The following is a 22,612-nucleotide window of genomic DNA, read 5'->3' on the forward strand; positions in this document are numbered from 1 at the left end:
ATTAAAAGTGGAGGAAGAGAGGAGTAAGAGAGAGGGAGAGAACGTGATTATGTTCCCAACATATATGGTTTTCCTTTCTTGGCCACAACAACCCTTAAGAGTCTTTTAGTGGCACTGATGGAAAGAGAGGAGTGTTTTTCCCCCTCTACCTCTCCCTTCCCCAGACAGAGACAGAGAGAGAGAGAAAAGGAAGAGAGGGGGAGATAGAAGAGAGAGAGAGGGCGAGAGAGTTCCAGAGCTGCAGCAGAAGAGGCAAGTTTTCTATGAAGAAAGCTTTCTCATTGGTGTGCAAGACTATACATGTTCTCACTCTCTGTGTGCATGCTCCTGTCCGCGCGTGTGTGTGTGTGTGTGCACCTCAGTTTCAGTGCTCAAGTGTTAGATAAGGTTGAAACATATAAATTGGTCTTTTGCAAGTGCTGGCCAACCTTTCTTTCCCATCTCTCTGCCTGACTCACTCTTCTTCTCGTCTTGACAGCCCTCTGAGGCTCCACTGTCTGGATGATATGATGGGATGTCTAAATTGGTATTCTTGCTATGCCACTGCATGTGTGGAAGCCATTCAGAGATGACTTTGAAGCATCAGGGCTGTCACTTTGAGTTAATTTGTAACAGCATTGCTGTGTGTGTGTGTGTGTGTGTGTGTGTGTGTGCGTGCATGCGTGTGCGTGATTTCTGAGTTCACTGGTGATGCCAACCAGCTTTTCACATCCATGCTTTTAATCATAAACTTGCAGTGTGCTGCTCATCCGTATGTGTGTGGTGCTGGGAGGATTGGGGTTGGGGTTGGCCCAGGGAGCTGGAGAATGCATGATGTCTGGAAATGTCCTCACAAAGATAGAAGTACAAGAATGTGTGTGAGAGACAGCATCTTCCGTGCAACACCATTAGTGATTTTGTATGTTCCACACAACTTATTTTCAACCATGGCCATACAATGTAGGGCATGGTCCTGAATGGTTTCTGAGGGAAGCACTTGTTTCCTTCTGGATGTCGACTGACTCAAGAAGAAATCAGAGGACTTTCTCCTGAGGTTGTGGCCACTGCCATCATGGCTGCTGTGATGACTTTAATGAGCTATGTGTATTTCAGCTCTTCCAAGTCTCTGTATTATATTGTGGACATGCACGTTTGCTACATTAACCAACTGCAGAAATGTAGCAGAGCTCAAACAACAGATGTTGATTCCTCATCACCCGGGGCCTTGTGTACAAAGGGTGTGTATGGAACAAAAATATTATCTGCACACGTCTGCACGCTCACGTTCAGATTTATCAGGAGTGAACTGACGGTGCAGCAGTCCGGCGCTCCACACCAGCTTGGTGGTTGGCGTACACACATTAGTAGTGATGCTGGGAAACTGATAATATTGTCCAAAAGGACATTCCTGAGAATGACTTGGACATTAGAGCTAAACAGAAACCATGAACTCACCCGGTCTTTGTGATGACATGAGTGGATATACAAGTGTGTTTGAAACTGTGCATGTTCTAACCCTAACCCTAGAAAACCCTGTTAGCATCGATGGCAGATTTGGTGCTATTAGTAGATGTTGCTAATCAATCAATCAAACTTTATTTATGTAGCATCTGTTACAATCAAAATTGCCTCTAGGAGCTTTAGAGAATCCCAGGGCCTGACCCCCAACAAGCAACAGTGGGAAGGAAAAACTCCCCTTTAACAGAAAGAAACCTTGAGCAGGACCAGGCTCATAATGGAGCAGTGATCAGAGAAAGAGCAACACTGACTGCTTTAGGGGCCCAAGGATCGTCCTCATGGATATGTGGAGCTGGGGCCACACTTAGAGCACGACACGGCCAGGAGCCAGGAACCATCCCCATGATGGATCTGGATGAATTTTATGATTTTGCTGTCATTTTAGTTTCTTTTATCCATCCTCTCATGGATCAATATCAGCCCTCTTTGGGGACATTCCAACCAGTCACTGGATGGAACTAAGTGCATCTCTACTCAGCGGATTGTGCTCTATTCTCATCCATGTCATGCCCTGTGTTGATCTGCCAGTTTATTAAGAGGCAGAGCTGCTTCTGTGTGGAGCCTCCAGCCCTCATGGAGGGCTCCAAGCGGAGCCTGGTGCAATTGGATCCTGGTCCAAGTGAAGCCTAGTCCACATTAAGCCTTGTCCAAGTGGAGTCTGGTCCACGTTAAACCTGATCCAAGTGGAGCCTGGTGGTAAAGCCTGGTCCAAGTGGAGCCTGATCCATGTCTGTGATGGATCTTGATTTGACATGAATTTCTAGTCTTTCCTGCGCAGACATTTACCAGTCCTTCTGTTGCGTTTGCTGCCTAAAAGCTTATGTTGTTTGTGTGTTTGTACGTATATGTGTTTCTCTTATATAAACAACACTGCTTCAAGTCTTAATTGGCCTGTTTGCGTGTGTGTCTAGCTTGGACTGTATGTTTTTGGTCATAAATATTGATTTGTTTCCTCTCAAACGCACCACTTGATGTTACCTGTGCTGAATCCAGGGAGAACATTTGTTTTCCCTCAATAGAACCAAATTTAATGAGCTGAAAATGTTCGGACTTTTGAGTCTTGGCCCTCCGAAAAGGCCCACAGGAAGCACACGGAACTAATAACTCGTGGTTATTTATGATGTTCTTTTATTTTTAATCACTGTGACCACAGGTCATAAACCTGAAATTAATCCAAAATGAAAAATTATATAAAATTGTCACTAGACAGTAATCATTTAGCTGCACATATAATCTAAATGAATTACACTGGATCAAAATCACTAAATTATACAGCACAAAACAGTATTTACCAGTAACAAGTTAACATTTTACATGCAGAAGAAAGCTGGCTAAAGGTAGCCTAAGTTAGATTATCGCGCTAGCGCGAATTAGCGTAAACGCTAATTAGCGATCAGCTTCTAGCAGAACAAACTTACTAAATTTACTAGCTTACTAGAACAAACATTCTGTAAATATCACAGCAAACAGTTATCATCTTTTACATGTACAAATTATACTATTAACTAACTTAACATTAGCTTACCAATGGGCAGTGTGCTCCTGTATAGCTCCAAAGCAAATTTAACGGCTTGAGAGTAACCGTAAACCCGGAAGTCACCACGCCCCTTTCACACTAAAATGCTCAATTTCAAAACAAATGAAAGATGACAAGGGCTGTGTCCGAAACCACCCCCTATACCCTACATAGTGCACTCAATCGTGTGGACGCCATTTTGAAATAGTGTCCGAATTCTTAGTGAGCATCGCGAGTGCACTCAATGTATCCCACAATGCACTGCAAAAAGTAGTGTACAACCGATGCACCCGAACTCGGTAATATATCCCATCAGCCTTTACGGTATCACGTGGTAATCTGTCGATGGCGGGTAAACGAGCAGTAATGATGTACAAATGTATGTAATATTATGTTATTATTATTATATGCTATTTGTTTCACATATCTTACTAGAGCGTAAAATTCTTTCACTTTAGTGGAACATTGCTGCCTCCATTTTAAATATGTTTTTTGCCTTTATTTATTTATACGCGACTATAAGCATTTTATTAGATTACGTCACTGGAAATGTCACCGGACACTAATTATTTGAGATAATAAGGAAGTGTTATGTTATTGACATTAATATTTTAATCTATTATTATTATATAAAGATTATAATAGGGTAAAATATTGCATTTTCAAAGAAACGATCGCTGAATGTGTTTGGGTATGTTTCGGATGGGTTAAAATAATTAAATGGACCTGGCCACTTTTCCCGGGGAACGATTCGTTATTATTATGCGACAACATTACGTCATTTTACGTGTGCCGTAGTATCCGTAAGCTAATTTTGAATTGAGTGCTCTACGTAGTTCACTCAATCCATGTCCCCCATGTAGTGAGTAGTGAATAGGGAACGAGTGTGTGGTTTCGGACACAGCCAAGATCTTTAAATAGCCTATTTAAACCTTTATAATAATGATAAATAACACAAAAATGTAAAGGACTTAACACAAAATTCAGAGAACTTAACAGAAAATATGACATTGGAAAATGGGTGTTAAACTCACATATTTGTGTTCTTCCACATCTTAAACAAAGCCAGTCCGTGGAATTCAAAGATGCTAATGAGTAAATATTTTTTAACTGTGCTGATGGAGAAGGTGATGAAGCCTAAAGGGTGTATTTAGATTTTTTTTTACATTTCATGCTGTGATGTTGATAAATGAATACGCGGCACCTACAGTGTTCAGGCTCAAGTTGGGCCGCTGACTTAAAACCAAGACTCATGGAGGTGCAAAATACTTCAACACAAGAATATGAAATGAGTGATGTAAAAATGGGATGTGTGTGTGGTTCTGTGTATGTGGGGGTGTGTGTGTGGGTCTGTGGCTCTCCACAACACACACATGAGCTAAGAGGAAACAATGTTCACAACAAGGAGAAGGTGAAAATGTCCAAGGTGCAGATATGCAGCACATCAGCAACAATTCTTCCCAGTGTTCCTGTTGCTCATGTGCCACAGGCCGGCTTTCAGACTTGGACCTCCTCCTCCTCCTCCTCCTCCTCCCCCTTTCCCATCCCCCCCTCATCCTGAGCCTGAAAAGAAGAGGATGATTATTCTGGTTCTCTGCTGAGCTCAAGACACACATCATCTTTTCTCTGTGTCTGTGAGTGTGTGGGAGAATTTTTGTGTGAGAGTGTGTGCATGAGTGTGTGTGTGAGTTAGTGTGAGTGTGTAAGAGTATGTGTGTGAGTGTGTGTTTGTCATTGTGTGTGTGTGTGTGTGTGTGTGTGTGTGTGCTTGTGAGTTCTTGTACTTCATTTGTGAGGACAAACTATACAACACCTAATTTGTGAGGACATTTTCAGTTGAGGTCATTTTCCATGGTCCTCATAAACCCTGTAATTCAGATTCAGATCCTTTATTTGTCCCACACGGGGAAATTTACAGCGCAACAGCAGCAAAAGCATGCAGAAAAAATAAAATTTGGTATAAGAATAGAAAATATACAAAAAAGGATATATATATACAATAATCAAAGATAAATCGATAGTGAGCCCTTTTATATCTGTACATCGTACAGAGGGTGTATACAATATACATATCAGAATATATAATATTCAGTGTGTGCTCTGGCCATCCCATGCTCTGTGCTCTGTGTGATCTGCGATACCTCTCCTTCTCACAACGAGGGTGGAGCAGCCGCTCACTGAAAGAGCTGCCCAGTGCTGTCAGGGTTTCCTGTAGGGGGTGGGACGTGCTGTTCAACATGGATGACAGCTTAGCCCTTATCCTCCCATTTCCCACCACCTCCACTGAGTCTAGGGGGCATCCCAGGACAGAGCTCTCCTTACCAGTCTGTCCATCCACCTCCTGTCCCTATCTGTGATCCTACTGGACCAGCAGACTATCCCATAAAAGATGGCTCAGAGTCATAAAAAGTCCGCAGGAGTGGTCCCTGCACTCCAAAAGACCTCAGTCTCCTGAGCAGGAACAGTCTGTGTTGTGTGTCCAGTCCAGGTTATTGTTTAACTGAACACCCAGGTACTTATAGGTCTTCACAACATTGACGTCCGTTCCCAGGATGTTCACAGGTGCAGGTGGGGGGTTGTTATGCCTACGGAAATCCACCACCAGCTCCTTGGTTTTGGTGGCGTTGATCTGGAGGTTGTTCCACAGGCTCCAGTCCACAAAGTCCTGAATAAGTCCTCTGTACTCTGTATCATTCCCATCAGTGATGAGGCCGACAGCAGCAGAGTCGTCAGAGAACCTCTGGTGGTGGCATGATGATGAATTGTATGAAAAATCCGCGGTGTTGAGGGTGAACAGGAAAGGAGCCAGAACTGTTCCCTGCGGGACACCAGTGCTGCAGGGAAGCCGATCTGACTCGGAGCCCTTCACCCTCACAAACTTCTCATTGGGATATTAAAGCCTGAAACATGTTTCCTCATCAGTGTTCTCTAGTGCCCCTAACCTGAACACACCCCGGGACTCAGGTGGTACTGCATTTGCAGAAGGACCAAATTTCTGATTGGCAATTTTCTGTTTGGATTGGTCGTTGGAATCACATGACAAGTTGTCTGCATTTTGACTCCCATTATACAGCCTGTGGTCATTAAAACTGAAACAATCAGAAAAATTTAGGCTTTTTAGTACCTTTTCTGAATATTTCTGTATCATTAATTTATTACTATTCATATGTATATTATAAAAAATACAATGAAATTTTATTTGGCAGCATCTCTTCTAGCAGCTACAATATCACAAACATTATCTAGACAATCTCATATTACTATGTCATATATAAAAAGTCTGTATGAATAGTCTTTAATAAAATTGTGTTGTTGCAGGATCCACATGTATGCACACACACACACACACACTCTGAAGTACTTCAAATTTTACTTTTTATATCGAGTCAAACACTGGCAATGGGCCATGCAGCCACAGCAGCAGCAGAAGCAACTTCAGCACCAGCAGCAGTTCAGAAGCAACAGAAGTGCAGAAGCAGAAGAGCAGCAGCAGTAGCAGCAGAAGCAGATTCAGCCAGAGCAGTAGTTCAGAAACAACAGAAGTGCAGCAGCAGCAGCTTCAGCAGCAACAACAGCAGTGCAGCAGCAGCAGTGTGAGATGAGAAAAGTTGTTTTTGGACTCTCTCAGTTGACCCTCCACCCTTGAAACACCAAGCATGCCGAGAACTGTGCGTATTAGTCCAGCAGCTCCTCATGATACACACATCATCTTCATCTTTCTAGATGGAAAGATCTTCCGAGCTGGCCTGAAGGCCTAACACATCCACCTTTTGGTGGGCAGTTTGAACACCTGGCCTTTGCCCTCAGCAACTGTCTACAGAGCTGTGGCTTGGCACATCTGTCAGCCACTATATGAAGATACAAAGTTTGAAGTTTCCTGTTTCATGTACACATTTCCAACATGCTCAACCGGCTGAAAGCCAAAACAATCACCACCCAAATAAAGATGGAAGGATTTTGCTAATGGACTTGCTAATCATGGTGCCTCAGATTTGTGAGAGGAAATAACCTGCCCGTACAGGCATGGACGGCTTGGTGTCAGCAACTCGCTCCTGAAAAAAAGTAACGACTACAGCAAATTCGATCATGCAAAGATAGTGGAGAATTCATCTAGATGGGCCAGTTGATATTATGTAGTCGCAAATAGGGGTTTCCCTTCCTCTCTGATTCAGTCTGTGGTACTGAGCAAGACACTTGCGGCTTATAGGTGAATGCCGCTTCTATACGTAAAAAGTTGCTTATTAACTAATAATGAAATTACCAATGCAGCTTAGAGGTCATGGTGTTTGGTCCTGAACCTCTCAGGGATAGATTAGAGCACATTATCACTTGAGATGGTATCTCCTTAGCATCTATTCTCTCAGTCAATCTTTCAAATCAATCTTTATTTATATAGCGTCTTTTACAATCAAAATTGTTGCAAGGCGCTTTCCAGAATCGCAGGGCCTAACCCCAGACAAGCAACAGTGGCAAGGAAAAACTCCCCTTTAACAGGAAGAAACCTTGAGCAGGACCAGGCTCATGTAGGGGGACCCTCCTGCTGATGGCCGCCTGGGTAGAGAGAGAGAAGAAGGGGGAGGACAGGTACAGGATAGAATGGAGATAGAATGAGAGGAGAGGAGAGGAGAGGAGAGGAGAGGAGAGGAGAGGAGAGGAGAGGAGAGGAGAGGAGAGGAGAGGAGAGGAGAGACCATGACACAGACACCCCACAAAGGCCTGTCAGGTGATCATGTTTCTGGGCCCCGGCAGCCTCGGCCTATAACAGCATAGCTAAGATGTTAACCTAATGATTAGACGACCCCCTAAGTATGATAATTTGTCTGTCTATGATAATAACTGGAACTACAGAATTAGTAACAGTAAGCATTTTCAAAGAGGTAGTTTTTAAGACTAATTTTAAAAGTAGAGATGGAGTCAGCCTCCCCTACCTGAACAGGGAGCTGGTTCCATAGCAGGGGGACCTGGTAGCTAAATGCTCGGCCCCCCCATTCTACTCCTAGAGACTCTGGGAACCACAAGGAGACCAGCATTCTGAGAGCGGAGCAGTCTATTGGGGTGGTAAGGTGTCACTAGCTCCTCCAGGTAGGATGGAGCTAGGCCTCTGAGGACCTTGTGGGTCAGAAGAAGGGTTTTAAAAATTATTCTAAATTTAACAGGCAGCCAATGAAGAGATGCCAGTACAGGAGTTATGTGATCTCTTTTGTCAATACCTGTCAGAATTCTGGCTGCAGCATTTTGGATCATCTGGAGGCTTCTTAAAGAGTTGTTTGGACACCCTGATAATAAAGAATTACAATAGTCCAGCCTGAAAGTATCAAATGCATGGACTAACTTTTCAGCATCATCAGTAGTTTCCTAATCTTTGTGATGTTCCTCAAGTCAAAAAAGGCACTTCTAGAGTTTGTTTTAATGTGTCAGGTTTTGGTCAAAGGTTACTCCTAGATTCCTCACAGAGAGACGAGATGTTAATGAGATACCATCTAGAGTGATCATGTGATCTAATCTATCCCTGAGAGATTCAGGACCAAACACCATGACCTCAGTTTTTCCTGAGTTACGGAGGAGGAAATTTGAAGACATCCAGGAATTTATGTCTTTAAGACAGGTCTGAAGCTTCACTAACTTCTGTCTCCTCTGGTTTCATGGATAAATAAAGCTGAGTGTCATCAGCATAACAATGAAAATTTATCCCATGCTGCCGAATAATGTTCCCTAAGGGAAGCATGTACAAGGTGAAGAGGATTGGTCCAAGTACAGAACCTTGAGGAACTCCATGGCTAACCCTACTGTATGAGGAGGGAACGCCATGGACATGAGCAAACTGGTATCTATCTGATAGATACGATCTAAACCAGTGCTGTCCCTTTAATCCCAATAACATGTTCCGGTCTCTGTAACAGGATGCTGTGATCAACTGTATCAAAAGCAGCACTGAGGTCCAGCAGAACCATGACCTGAAGCTATAAGAAGATCATTAGTAACTTTGAGAAGTGCTGTTTCTGTACTGTGATGAGCTCTAAAGCCTGACTGAAACATCTCAAACAGGCTGTTTCTCTGCAGGTGCTCCAGTAACTGAGTCACCACCACCTTCTCAAGAATTTTAGAGATAAAAGGAAGGTTGGATATCGGCCTATAATTTGCTAAGACATCAGGAACCAGTGATGTTTTTTAAGCAATGGCTTAATCACTGCCACCTTTGCAGGACCGGGGTACATAACCTGTCACTAAAGAACCATTGATCTGGTCCAGGATAGAACTGCCTATCAATGGTAAAACATCCTTCAACAGGTGTGTTGGGATGGGATCTAAAAGACACGTGGTGGTCTTGGATTTCTGAATTAGCGATGGCACCCCAGAAAAATATATACGAGTGAAGGAGTTTAAGGGCTCGTTAGAGAACCTGTATGTTCCCACAGTCAGCACATCTGGTGATGGTCCAGTTGTTGGGATGGCCTGGTTAGCTTTTTCTCTGATAGCTAGAACTTTATCAGTGAAGAAGCTCATGAAGTCTTCACCACTAAGGGAAGAGGGGATATGTGGATCTAAAACACTGTGACTCTTGGTTAATTTGGCCACAGTGCTGAAAAGAAACCTGGGGTTGTTCTTATTATCCTAAATTAAAGAAGAAAAATAAGCTGTTCTAGCCTTGCGAAGGGCCTTTTTGTAAACTAATAGACAGTCTTTTAAGGCTACATGATAGCTATCTATTTTACAAGAATGCCACTTCCTTTCTAGGCTGTGCGCTTTCTGCTTGAGAGTCCTGATATATGAATTATACCAGGGGGCACACCTCCTCTGATTTACTATTTTCTTTTTCAGGGGGGCAACAGAATCAAGCGTGATTCTCAGTGAGGTTGCTGCACCTTCAGCAATAGAGTCAACCTCAGCAGGGCTAAGATTATAATAATTGATGCCTGGGGAAACACACGGTGGTCCTTTGATTAGCACAGGGATTGCTTCCTTAAACTTAGCTACAGCATTATCTGAAAGACATCTGCTATAGCAAGACTGTGTTCTGAGGATAGAAGAATCCTTAATCATAAATGAATCAATGAAATACCTGACAGGAGTGGGTTCTGAGGGAACACTGACACATATTCTGCCTCAACACCATAAGTCAGAACTAGATCTAAGGTGTGGTTGAAGCTATGAGTTGGTTGGTTTATCTGCTGGAGGAAACCAACTGACTCAAGTAATGAAATGAAGCAATTTCCAAAGCTGTCTTTTTCAACATCTATATGGATATTAAAGTCTCCAATGATAATGACTTTGTCCGTTCTAAGGACCAAATCAGATAAGAAATCAGAGAACTCAGAAAGGAACTCTGAATGTGACCCAGCAGTGGCCGATATACAACTATAAACAAAAGTGGATTTTCTGCCTTCCAGTTCAGATGGGTGATGTCAAGAGTCAGGCTTTCAAATGAACTGGAGCCATGTTTTGGTCTAGGATTAACTGATAACTTGGAGTGAGAGATTGCTGCCACTCTCCCTCCTCGACCCGCAACACGAGGAATATGATAATTAAGATGGGTAGGAGGAGTAGATTCATTTAAGCTAACATACTCCTCCTCCTGAAGCCAGGTCTCAAGTCAGACAAAATAAATCAATGTGATGATCCGCTATCAGGTTGTGCACTCACAGGGATTTACACAAAAGAGATCTAATATTTAACAGTCTTTACTTAATTGTGATAGTTTCTCCAACTTGTGCTTTGGTATTAATTTTAATAAGATTATAGTGATTGACCGCTCCCCTGTTCTGTGCTTGGTAAACTTTTAACCGTGGAACAGAGACTACCGCTACAGTGATCCCTCGTTTATCGCGGGAGTTGCGTTCCAAAAATAACACGCGAAAAGTGAAATCCGTGAAGTAGTCAGCTTTATTTTTTTATTTTTTTTACAATGCAGTACTGAACTATAGAATGAAACCAAAAATCAAAACCTGTTTTAAAGCCCAAAATTTGTTTAAAACAATAATTTTAATCTAGTAATACAAGGTTGGAAACATTGTCACTCACGTATTTCACAGTCCCAGCTGTGCCTCTTCGTCCTGACTCCGCTCCGCTGTAGCGTCTGTTTCTACTGAAGGCGCAGGAGTCTTTCTTTGAGAGAAGAACATTGTTATGGGTAGTTGTTGGCGCTTTCTTTTTCTGAGCAAGAAGATTTTTATAAACGGATATGCCACCTTCGATTATATTTGAGAACTGCAATGAACGACTCGCAAAAAAAATCCGTGAAGCAGCGAAGCCGTGAAAGATGATACGCGATATAGCAAAGGATCACTGTATAGTGTTAAATATGTTACTGTTGGTGGATGAGGGTTCTATGGAAGCAGCAGAGAAGTGTTTAAGACTGCATCCTGGTCTGGACCCTGGATTGTCAGGTCATTTTGGGTCTAATAAAATTAGCCAAGTTACTAGAAATGAGAGAGGCACCATTCCGTGTGGGATGGACACCGTTTCTCTTAATCAATCAATCAATCAATCAATCAATCAATCAATCAATCAATCTTTATTTATATAGCGTCTTATACAATCAAAATTGTTTCAAGGCGCTTTCCAGAATCCCAGAGCCTGACCCCAGACAAGCAACAGTGGCAAGGAAAAACTCCCCTTTAACAGGAAGAAACCTTGAGCAGGACCAGGCTCATGTAGGGGGACCCTCCTGCTGATGGCCGGCTGGGTAAAGAGAGAGGAGAGGTGGGAGGACAGGTAGAGGATAGGATAGGTAGGAGAGGAGAGGAGAGGGGTAGAGGAGAGGAGAGGTAGAGTGAAGGGGAGGTAGAGGAGAGGAGAAGGAGGAGGAGGGGAAAGAGGAGAGGAAAGAAGAGGAGAGGGAGAGGAAAAGGAGAAGGAGAGGAGAGGAGAGGAGAGGGAGAGGAGAGGCACAGAGCACAGAAACACAAACAAAAAATATGCACAATCACTTCAACGGGGCCGGCGGTCATTATGCAGCTCCGATGGCAGTGATACCTGCAAATAAATAGAGGGGGGGGGGGGAAGCAGAAAAACTACACAAGAATCAGCATAACTAGTCTGCTTGATGAGGAGAGGAAAGGAGAGGAAAGGAGAGGAAACCATGACCCAGTGGAGTGACAGAGGCCTGTCAGGTGATCATGTTTCCGGACCCCGGCAGCCTTGGCCTATAACAGCATAACTAAGATGTGACCTAACGATTAGACGACCCCCTAAGTATGATAATTTGTCTGTCTATGATAGTAGCTGGAACTACTGAATTAGTAACAGTAAGCTTTTTCAAAGAGGTAGGTTTTGAGTCTGATCTTAAAAGTAGCGATGGAGTCAGCCTCCCGTACCTGGACAGGGAGCTGGTTCCAAAGCAGGGGGGCCTGGTAGCTAAATGCTCGACCCCCATTCTACTCCTAGAAACTCTGGGAACCACAAGTAGACCAGCATTCTGAGAGCGGAGCGGTCTATTGGGCTGATAGGGTATCACTAGCTCCTCCAGGTAGGATGGAGCTAGGCCTCTGAGGACCTTGTAGGTCAGAAGAAGGGTTTTAAAAGTTATTCTAAATTTAACGGGCAGCCAATGAAGCGACACCAGTACAGGAGTAATGTGATCTCTTTTGTCAATACCTGTCAGAACTCTGGCTGCAGCATTTTGGATCAACTGGAGGCTTCTTAAAGAGTTGTTTGGACACCCTGATAATAAGGAGTTACAGTAGTCCAGCCTGGAAGTAACAAATGCATGGACTAACTTTTCAGCGTCAGGCTGCATCAGTAGCTTCCTGATCTTTGAGATGTTCCTCAAGTGAAAAAAGGCACTTCTAGAGACTAATTTAATGTGTGAGTTGAAGGAGAGATTTTGATCAAAAGTTACTCCTAGATTCCTCACAGAGAGACTAGATGTTAATGAGATACCATCTAGAGTGATCATGTGATCTAATCTATCCCTGAGAGGTTCAGGACCAAACACCATGACCTCAGTTTTTCCTGGGTTAAGGAGGAGGAAATTTGAAGACATCCAGGACTTTATGTCTTTAAGACAGGTCTGAAGCTTCACTAACTTCTCTGTCTCCTCTGGTTTCATGGATAAATAAAGCTGAGTGTCATCAGCATAACAATGAAAATTTATCCCATGCTGCCGAATAATGTTCCCTAAGGGAAGCATGTACAATGTGAAGAGGATTGGTCCGAGTACGGAACCTTGAGGAACTCCATGGCTAACCCTACTGTATGAGGAGGGAACGCCGTGGACATGGGCAAACTGGTATCTATCAGATAAGTATGATCTAAACCAGTCTAGTGCTGTCCCTTTAATCCCAATCACATGGTCCAGTCTCTGTAACAGGATGCTATGATCAACTGTATCAAAAGCAGCACTGAGGTCCAGCAGAACCAGCATAGAAACCAGTCCATGATCGGAAGCTATGAGAAGATCATTAGTGACTTTAAGAAGTGCTGTTTCTGTGCTGTGGTGAGCTCTAAAGCCTGACTGAAACATCTCAAACAGGCTGTTCCTCTGCAGGTGCTCCAGTAACTGAGTCACCACCACCTTCTCTAGAACTTTAGAGATAAATGGAAGGTTGGATATTGGCCTATAATTTGCCAAGACATCAGGATCCAGTGATGTTTTTTTAAGCAACGGCTTAATCACTGCCACCTTGTAGGACCGGGGTACACAACCTGACACTAAAGAACCATTGATCTGGTCCAGGATAGAACTGCCTATCACTGGTAGAACATCCTTCAACAGGTGTGTTGGGATGGGATCTAAAAGACACGTAGTGGTCTTGGATTTCTGAATTAGCGATGACGCCTCAGAAAAATATATAGGGCTGAAGGAGCTTAAGGGCTCGTTGGAGACCCTGTATGTTCCCACAGTCGGCACATCTGGTGATGGTCCAGTTGTAGGGATGGCCTGGTTAGCTTTCTCTCTGATAGCTAGAACTTTATCAGTGAAGAAGCTCATGAAGTCTTCACCACTAAGGGAAGAAGGGATACGTGGATCTAAAACACTGTGACTCTTGGTTAATTTGGCCACAGTGCTGAAGAGAAACCTGGGGTTGTTCTTATTTTCCTCAATCAAAGAAGAAAAATAAGCTGTTCTAGCCTTGCGAAGGGCCTTTTTGTAAACTAATAGACAGTCTTTCCAGGCTACATGGTAGCTGTCTATCTTACAAGAATGCCACTTCCTTTCCCTTTCCAGTCTTCGCACTTTCTGCTTGAGGGTCCTGATATGTGAATTATACCAGGGGGCACACCTCCTCTGATTTACTATTTTCTTTTTCAGGGGGGCAACAGAATCAAGCGTGATTCTCAGTGAGGTTGCTGCACCTTCAGCAATAGAGTCAACCTCAGCAGGGCTAAGATTATAATGATTGATCCCTGGGGAAACACACGGTGGTCCTGGGATCAGCACAGGGATCACTTCCTTAAACTTAGCTACAGCATTATCTGAAAGACATCTGCTATAGTAAGACTTTGTTCTGAGCATAGAAGAATCCTTAATCATGAATGTAAAAGTGATCAAAGAGTGGTCTGACAGGACTGGGTTCTGAGGGAACACTGACACATGTTCTACCTCAACACCATAAGTCAGAACTAGATCTAGGGTGTGGTTAAAGCTGTGAGTTGGTTGGTTTATCTGCTGGAGGAAACCAACTGACTCAAGTAATGAAATGAAGCCATTTCTAAAGCTGTCGTTTATAACGTCCATATGGATGTTAAAGTCTCCAATGATAATGACTTTTTCCGTTCTAAGGACCAAGTCAGATAAGAAGTCAGAGAACTCAGATAGGAACTCTGAATGTGGCCCAGCAGGGGGCCGATATACAACTACAAACAGAAGTGGCTTTTCTGTCCTCCAGTTCAGATGAGTGATGCCAAGAGTCAGGCTTTCAAATGAACTGAAGCTATGTTTTGGTCTGGGATTAATTAATAACTTGGAGTGATAGATTGCTGCCACTCCCCCTCCTCGACCAGTAACACGTGGAATATGATAATTAAGATGGGTAGGAGGAGTAGATTCATTTAAGCTCACATACTCCTCCTCCTGAAGCCAGGTCTCAGTAAGACAGAATAAATCAATGTGATGATCCGCTATCAGGTCGTGCACTAACAGGGATTTACACAAAAGAGATCTAATATTTAACAGTCCACACTTAATTGTGATATTAGTTTCTCCAACTTGTGCTTCAGTATTAATTTTAATAAGATTTTGGTGATTGACCGCTCCCCTGCTCTGTGCTTGGTGAACTTTTAACCGTGGAACAGAGACTACCTCTATAGTGTTAAATATGTTATTGCTGGTGGATGAGGGTTCTAAGGAAGCAGCAGAGAGGTGTGTAAGACCACAACTCTGCATCCTGGTCTGGACCCTGGATTGTCAGGTCACTTTGGGTCTAATAAAATTAGCCAGATTACTAGAAATGAGAGAAGCGCCATCTCGAGTGGGATGGACACCGTCTCTCCTAATCAGACCAGGTTTTCCCCAGAAGGTGCTCCAATTGTCTATAAAGGCCACCTGGTTATCGGGGCACCACCGTGACAGCCAGCGACGAAGCGATGACATGCGGCTAAACATCTCATCGCTGGCCAGATTGGGGAGGGGACCAGAGAATGCTACGGAGTCCGACATCGTTTTTGCGTAGTTACACACCAACTTCAAGTTAATTTTAGTGACCTCCGACTGACAAAGCCGGGTGTCGTTGGCTCCGACGTGAATAATAACTTTACCAAATTTACGATTACGTCTCGCCAGCAGCCGTAAATTTGCTTCTATGTCGCCCGCTCTGGCCCCCGGAATGCACCTAACTATGGTCGCTGGAGTCGGCTTCACGTAGCGCAAAACAGAGTCTCCAATTACCAGGGTCGGTTTCTCGGCGGGTGTGTCGCCGAGTGGGGAAAAGCGGTTAGCCACGGGAAGCGGTTGGTGGTGCACCGTGGGCCTTTGTTTTGGGCTACGCTTCCTACGAACCGTCACCCAACCGCCCTGGCTAGCCGGCTGCTCGGCTGCTGCCGGGGGACCGCTAGCTGAAGCTACGCTAGGCGGCTCCGCAGCAGCTAGCTTACCCTGGCTACATGACGCAACTCCAGCTAACTCCAAGCTGCGGAACCGCGTCTCAAGCTCGCTAAGTCTCGCCTCCATAGCCGTAAATAAACTACACTTTCTGCACCTATTCCCTTCACTAAGGGAGGCAGAGGAGTAACTAAACATTTCACACTCTGAACAGACAAAGACACCGGGTGAAACAGACGGTGAGGCCATGCTAACGCTAGTGATCGGCGAAGCCCTGTATTTGTTTAATATGGGTTCTTACTGTTGATATCAGGTGACTAGAAAGTGGCTTGGGCATCTAGTCAGGATGCCCCCTGGACGCCTCCCTGGTGAGGTGTTCAGGGCATGTCCCTCCGGTAAGAGACCCCCGGGGAGACCCAGGACACGTTGGAGAGACTATGTCTCTCGACTGGCCTGGGAACGCCTGGGGATCCCTCCGGATGAGCTAGAGGAAGTAGCTGGGGAGAGGGAAGTCTGGGATTCTCTCCTTAGGCTGCTGCCCCCGCGACCCGACCCCGGATAAGCGGCAGAGAATGGATGGATGGATGGATGGATAGAAAGTCTCAAGTGTTCAAAATTTTAAGTAAAGTGAATACAACACACCAAGTGTTCAATATTAAGTGAGTACAACACACCAAGTGTTCAATATTAAGTGAATACGGCACCCCGTGCACAATGCAACCAACAAACGATAGAAGAGACAGGAAGTGACGCAATACTCACTTAATCAGACCAGGTTTTCCCCAACAAGTGCTACAATTGTCTACAAAGGCCACCTGGTTTTCGGGGTACCACCATGACAGCCAGCGACGAAGCGACGACATGCGGCTAAACATTTCATCGCTAGCCAGATTGGGTAGGGGACCAGAGAATGCTACGGAGTCCGACATCGTTTTTGCATAGTTGCACACCGACGCCATGTTAATTTTGGTGACCTCCGACTGACGGAGCCGGGTGTTGTTTGCTCCGACGTGAATAATAATTTTACCAAATTTACGTTTACTTCTCGCCAGCAGTTTTAGATTGGCTTCTATGTCGCCCGCTCTGGCCCCTGGAATGCACTTAACTATGGTCACTGGAGTCGACTTCACGTAGCGCAAAACAGAGTCGCCAATTACCAGGGTCGGTTTCTCAGCGGGTGTGTCACCGAGTGGGGAAAAACGCTTAGCCACGGGAAGTGGGTGGTGGTGCACCGTGGGCCTTTGGTTTGGGCTACCCTTCCTGCGAATTGTCACCCAGCCGCCCTGGCTTGCCGACTGCTCGGCTGCTGCCGGGGGACCACTAGCTGTAGCTACGCTAGGCGGCTCCACGGCAGCTAGCTTCTCCTGGCTACCTGACACAACTCCAGCTAACTCCTAGCTGCGGAACCCATCTCAAGCTCACTAAGTCTAGCCTCCATAGCGTAAATAAACTACACTTTCTACACCTATTTCCTTCACTAAAGGAGGCAGAGGAGTAACTAAGCATTTCACACGCTGAACAGACATGAACACTGGGTGAAACAGATGGTGAGGCCATGCTAACGATGATAATCGGCGGAGCCCTGTATTTGTTTAATATGGGTTATTTCTCACTGTTATCAGGTGACTAGAATGTCCCAAGTGTTAAATTTTAATTAAATTGAATTTTAAGTAAAGTGAATACAATACGCCCTGCACACAGCAAACAACGAATGATTGAGAAGACAGGAAGTTGTTGTGGTTTGGTTCTGGACGGCATCCGGGGGCAGGCCGATCTCTGAAGAGCGCTGAGCCTCCAGCGCACCTACGGCTCATTATGCATAAACGAGCACCTACTTATGCCTGCCCCTCCTAGCATCCGGTGCCGAATTGTTGTTCGTGTTTTTGAACCAAGCTCCAGCTCCCCGTGATTACTAGCCCTTCGCATCGTTTATTCCTTCGCTTAGTAAGTTTGTTCAGTGCTTTGTCACTTCTTTCAGCTGTTTCTTTTCCCGATGGTTTTTCCCATTTTTGATTGTGATTTTTCGATCCCCCTTTCCGTTTTTACTTTCTCTGAGTTTTTTGTTGTTACTTTGTTCGAACGTCTTGGATACTTTGTCAATGAAGAACCTTTTGTTTGCACTCTGCGTCTGGGTCCTTGCCTCCTTAATTGTTCCGTAACAGAACAATCCAGCCCACATGGACCCCGCAGAGTTGGACCTGTGGAAGCAGACACTTTCCGCGCAAGCGGCACAAGTTAACCAGGTGGAGTCGGCTCTGCGCCAACTATCGGAGCACATGCAGCGAATCACGGCCGGCGTCTCCCAACTCAGCGGATAGCTGGCGGCTCTGGACGAACGACTTCTCCGCACCCCAAACACCGTCGAGTCGCATCCAGCCGACGGTCCGCCGATCAACCCAGCTCCACAGCCACGAGAGCCCTATATCCCCATACCAGGCAGGTACTCAGGAGATTTAGGGACATGCTCCCAGTTTCTGCACCAGTGCCAGTTAGTGTTCGCTCAGCAACCTCTCACTTATTCCACCCCTCAAGCTAAAATAGCCTTCGTTATGAGTTTACTCGCCGGACAGGCGGTGGCCTGGTCCGTAGCTATCTCCGCACAACATCAGGAGCTAATGAACGACTACCCCAGATTCATAGAGGAGATTAAACGGGGTTTTGATCACCCGGTAAAGGGAAGGCAGGCTGTAAACCAGCTTCTAGACCTACGACAAGGCAATTCTTCTGCTTCCGATTACGCCGTAAATTTTCGCATTTCAGCAGCGGAGAGTGGGTGGGGAGATTCAGCTTTGCATGCCATATTTCTCAAAGGGTTGGCAGGGGAGCTGAAGGATGAATTAGCGGTTCGTGATGAGTGCAATTCTCTCAACTCCCTCATTGACTTAGCCATTCGCATAGATAATAGGATCAGGGAAAGGGCTAGGGAGCGGCAGGGGATGCAGAGGGGGCGGCTCCGTACCAGCACCCAGCTTTACTCACCTGTCTCCACCCCGAGATCTCCTGAAGCCACCCACTACGCCCAGGAGCAACGACCGCCGCCACCTGCAGACGAAACCATGCAGTTAGGAAGGACACGCCTCACGCCAGCAGAGAGACAACGCCGCATGCGGGACCAGCTGTGTCTCTACTGTGCGCAGCGAGGACACTATGTTTCCCACTATGTTCGCCCGAGGTACCCAAAAGGCGGGGTTCACCAGTTCTAGGAGGGACTAAGTTGAGCCGTATCTCTTCCTCCTCCGCATCAAGGGTCCAAGTCCATGGTACAATCTATTTCCATGAACACTCAGTTGCTAGTAGATTCCAGTGCTGATGAAAACTTCATTGACTCAGACTTTGTTAACTCACATGGCATCCCCACCTATGAACTGTCAACCCCAAAAGAGGTGCACTCAGTCGATGGCAAGCTACTAGTGCTAGTAACGCGCAAAACGGAACCCCTGAGATTAATTCTCTCCAGCAACCACCATGAACACCTAGAGCTGTATGTCATCACCACTCCTCTGAACTCCGTCGTTCTGGGAATCCTCACATAGATTGGTCCACAGCCACCATCTGCAACTAGAGTAACCATTGCCACGCCCACTGCCTTAAGTCAGCTCTGCCAGCCAGATCCACAGCCCCGTCTCCAGCACCCGAGGAGATAAAATTAACTAATTCCCCCCCCCACAGACATTACGACTGCGCCATAGACTTGCTTCCCGGCCCCACTCTCCTCACCAAGAGACTTTTTCACCTGGCCAAGCCAGAGTGGGAGGCCATGGAAAAATACATCACAGAGTCAGTGTTAGCCAGTCTCATTCGCCCCTCCTCGTCTTCCGTAGGGGCAGGATTCTTCTTTGTGGAAAATAAAGACAAATCTTTGCGCCCATGTATCGACTATACAGGACTGAACGACATCACCGTAAAAAACAAGTACCCTCTGATTGACTCAGCCTTCAGCCCCCTACACACAGCTACGGTGTTCACAAAATTGGACCTGAGGAACGCCTACCACCTCATCAGAATCAGGGATGGGGATGAGTGGAAAACAGCATTCAACACCCCATTAGGCCATTTTGAATATTTAGTGATGCCCTTCAGATTAACTAATGCTCCTGCTGTGTTTCAGTGCTTGGTCAACGACTTGGTGGTAAGTCACCAGGTCTCCTGGAATGGTGTGAACATTTGTTTTCCTGTTGGAAGGAGTGGAGGACCGCATTGTACGTGGGTGATAGGAAGTGCCTTAGCCCACCACCTCTGTTTAAGGATGGTTTTTCCAAATTGACATGGATAGCTTCCTTCCTTCCGGTCTTCTCTGGCCAGTATCCGTACTTAGCTGTCCTCAAAGGAGTGCCCACTCTCCTTTAGATGTAAGTGGACTGCTGAGTCTTGACCTGAAGCGGTGGCATGTCTGTGTTGTGCCATTCTTCTGTGGAGAGGTTGTTTGGTTTCCCCAATGTACAGTTCCTTGCACTCCTCCTGGCACTGTACAGCATAAACAACATTACTTTGTTTGTGTCTTGGTGTCTTGTCCTTCGAGTGTACCAACCTCTGTCTGAGAGTGTTGCTGGGTTTGAACTGAACCGGTATGTCGTGTTTCTGGAGGATCCTCCTAAACTTCTCAGAGACCCCGGCCAGATAGGGGATCAAAACGCTGTGGCGCTTGTTTCTCTCTTTCTCTTCTTTCCTGGGTTCTCCTTTTGTTGAGGTTTTGGTGAAGGCCCAGTCAGGGTAGCCGCATGTTTTGAGTGCTGTCTTAATGTGGTCCTGTTCCTTCTTCCTGCCTTGGGATGTGGTGGGCATTTCTTTGGCCCGGTGTTGGAGGGTTTTGATCACTCCCAACTTGTGTTCCAGTGGGTGGTGAGAATCAAACTGGAGGTACTGGTCGGTATGTGTAGGTTTTCTGTATACTTCGATGGTGAGATTTCTGTCCTCAGTGATCTTGACTGCGCAGTCCAGAAAGGCCAGACTGTTTCCTTTTACATCTTTCCGGGTGAATTTTACATGCTCATCTGTTTTGTTGAGGTGATCCGAGAATGCTTCCAATTCTTGTGTTTGAATTTTGACCCAGGTGTCGTCCACATACCTGAAACAGTGGCTTGGCATAGATCCTGTGAAGGATGTCAGGGCGTTGGATTCCACCTTCTCCATGTATAGATTGGCAACTATGGGGGATACTGGTGAACCCATGGCACAGCCATGTTTCTGCCTGTAGAAGCCTTCTCTGTACTGGAAATAGGTGGTATTCAAACACAGGTCCGGCATGGTGCAGATTTGGGATGGTGTTAAGGTTGTTCTTTCTGGAAGTTTCTTGTCCAATAGAAGGTGCTTGTGGATGATGTCTATGGCGCTGGTGGTAGGGATGCACGTGAAGAGTGACGTGACATCGTAGCGGACTCAAACTACATCCAGAAGAGACTATGGTATCCTAAGATGTCGGGTGTCAGGTGACCACTCAGATCATTAACATGCCAATGGTCCACAGGGGCTATATTTCTCCCTTTCGTCTGGTCTCCGAGCTTTAGAAAGACTAAAAAACATGTTTTTCAATGCCCCGGTCCTTACACACCCAGATCCTGAGCGGCAGTTCGTGGTCGAGGTTGATGCCTCGGACTCCGGAGTAGGGGCCGTCCTCTCCCAGCGCCATCCCACCGACAACAAGCTTCACCCCTGCGCCTTCTTCTCGCGCCGTCTCTCTCCAGCGGAATCAAACTACGACGTGGGGAACCAGGAACTCCGGGAACTGGCGGTGGTCCTGGCTCTGCAGGAGTGGAGGCACTGGCTGGAGGGAGGGACTCAACCTTTCATCGTGTGGACGGACCACAAAAATTTCACCTACCTGCACACCGCTCGCTGCCTGAACTCCTGACAGGCTCGCTGGTCCTTGTTCCTAGGCATATTCCACTTCACCATCACTTACCGCCCCGGCTCACGGGGACGAAGTCAGATGCACTCTCCCGCCAGTTCTCCTTGGAAGAGAGGTAGCCCTCCAAGGAGACCATCCTTGATCCGGAGTGTGTGTTGGGCGAGGTCCACTGGCAGGTGGAAGTACAGGGAGCTCTCCAGGGACAGTCGGCCCCAGATGGATGCCCGCCGGGCCAGCTGTTTGTCCTGCAGTCCACCCGATCGTCAGTGCTCACATTGGGGCACACCTCCCGGATAGCCTGCCATCCAGGAGTTCACCACACACTGGCCCTCATCCAGCAGCGCTTCTGGTGGCCATCCATGGCAGCAGACGTTCGGACCTTTGTCGCTGCGTACACAGAGTGCACGTGCAGCAAGCCCTCACACAGGCCCCCCGCAGGACTTCTGCAGCCGTTACCCATTCCCCCTCGTCCCTGGTCCCACATCGCTTTGGACTTCGTTACCGGTCTGCCCCCCTCCGAAGGTAACGACACCGTACTGAGAGTGGTCGATCGCTTCTCTAAGGCGGTACATTTTGTTCCCCTCCCCAAATTTCCCACCGCCTTGGTGACGGCAAACCTCCTGGTTCAGCATGTTTTACATGGAATCCCTCAGGATATCGTGTCCGACCACGGACCCCAGTTCACCTCGCAGATGTGGAAGGCGTTCTGCCGGGCCCTGGGAACCGCCTCCAGCCTCACTTCAGGTTACCATCCTCAGTCCAATGGGCAGACGGA

The sequence above is a fragment of the Takifugu rubripes genome, chromosome 14, assembly GCF_901000725.2.
Source record: "Takifugu rubripes chromosome 14, fTakRub1.2, whole genome shotgun sequence".
In the NCBI taxonomy this organism is placed as follows: domain Eukaryota; kingdom Metazoa; phylum Chordata; class Actinopteri; order Tetraodontiformes; family Tetraodontidae; genus Takifugu; species Takifugu rubripes.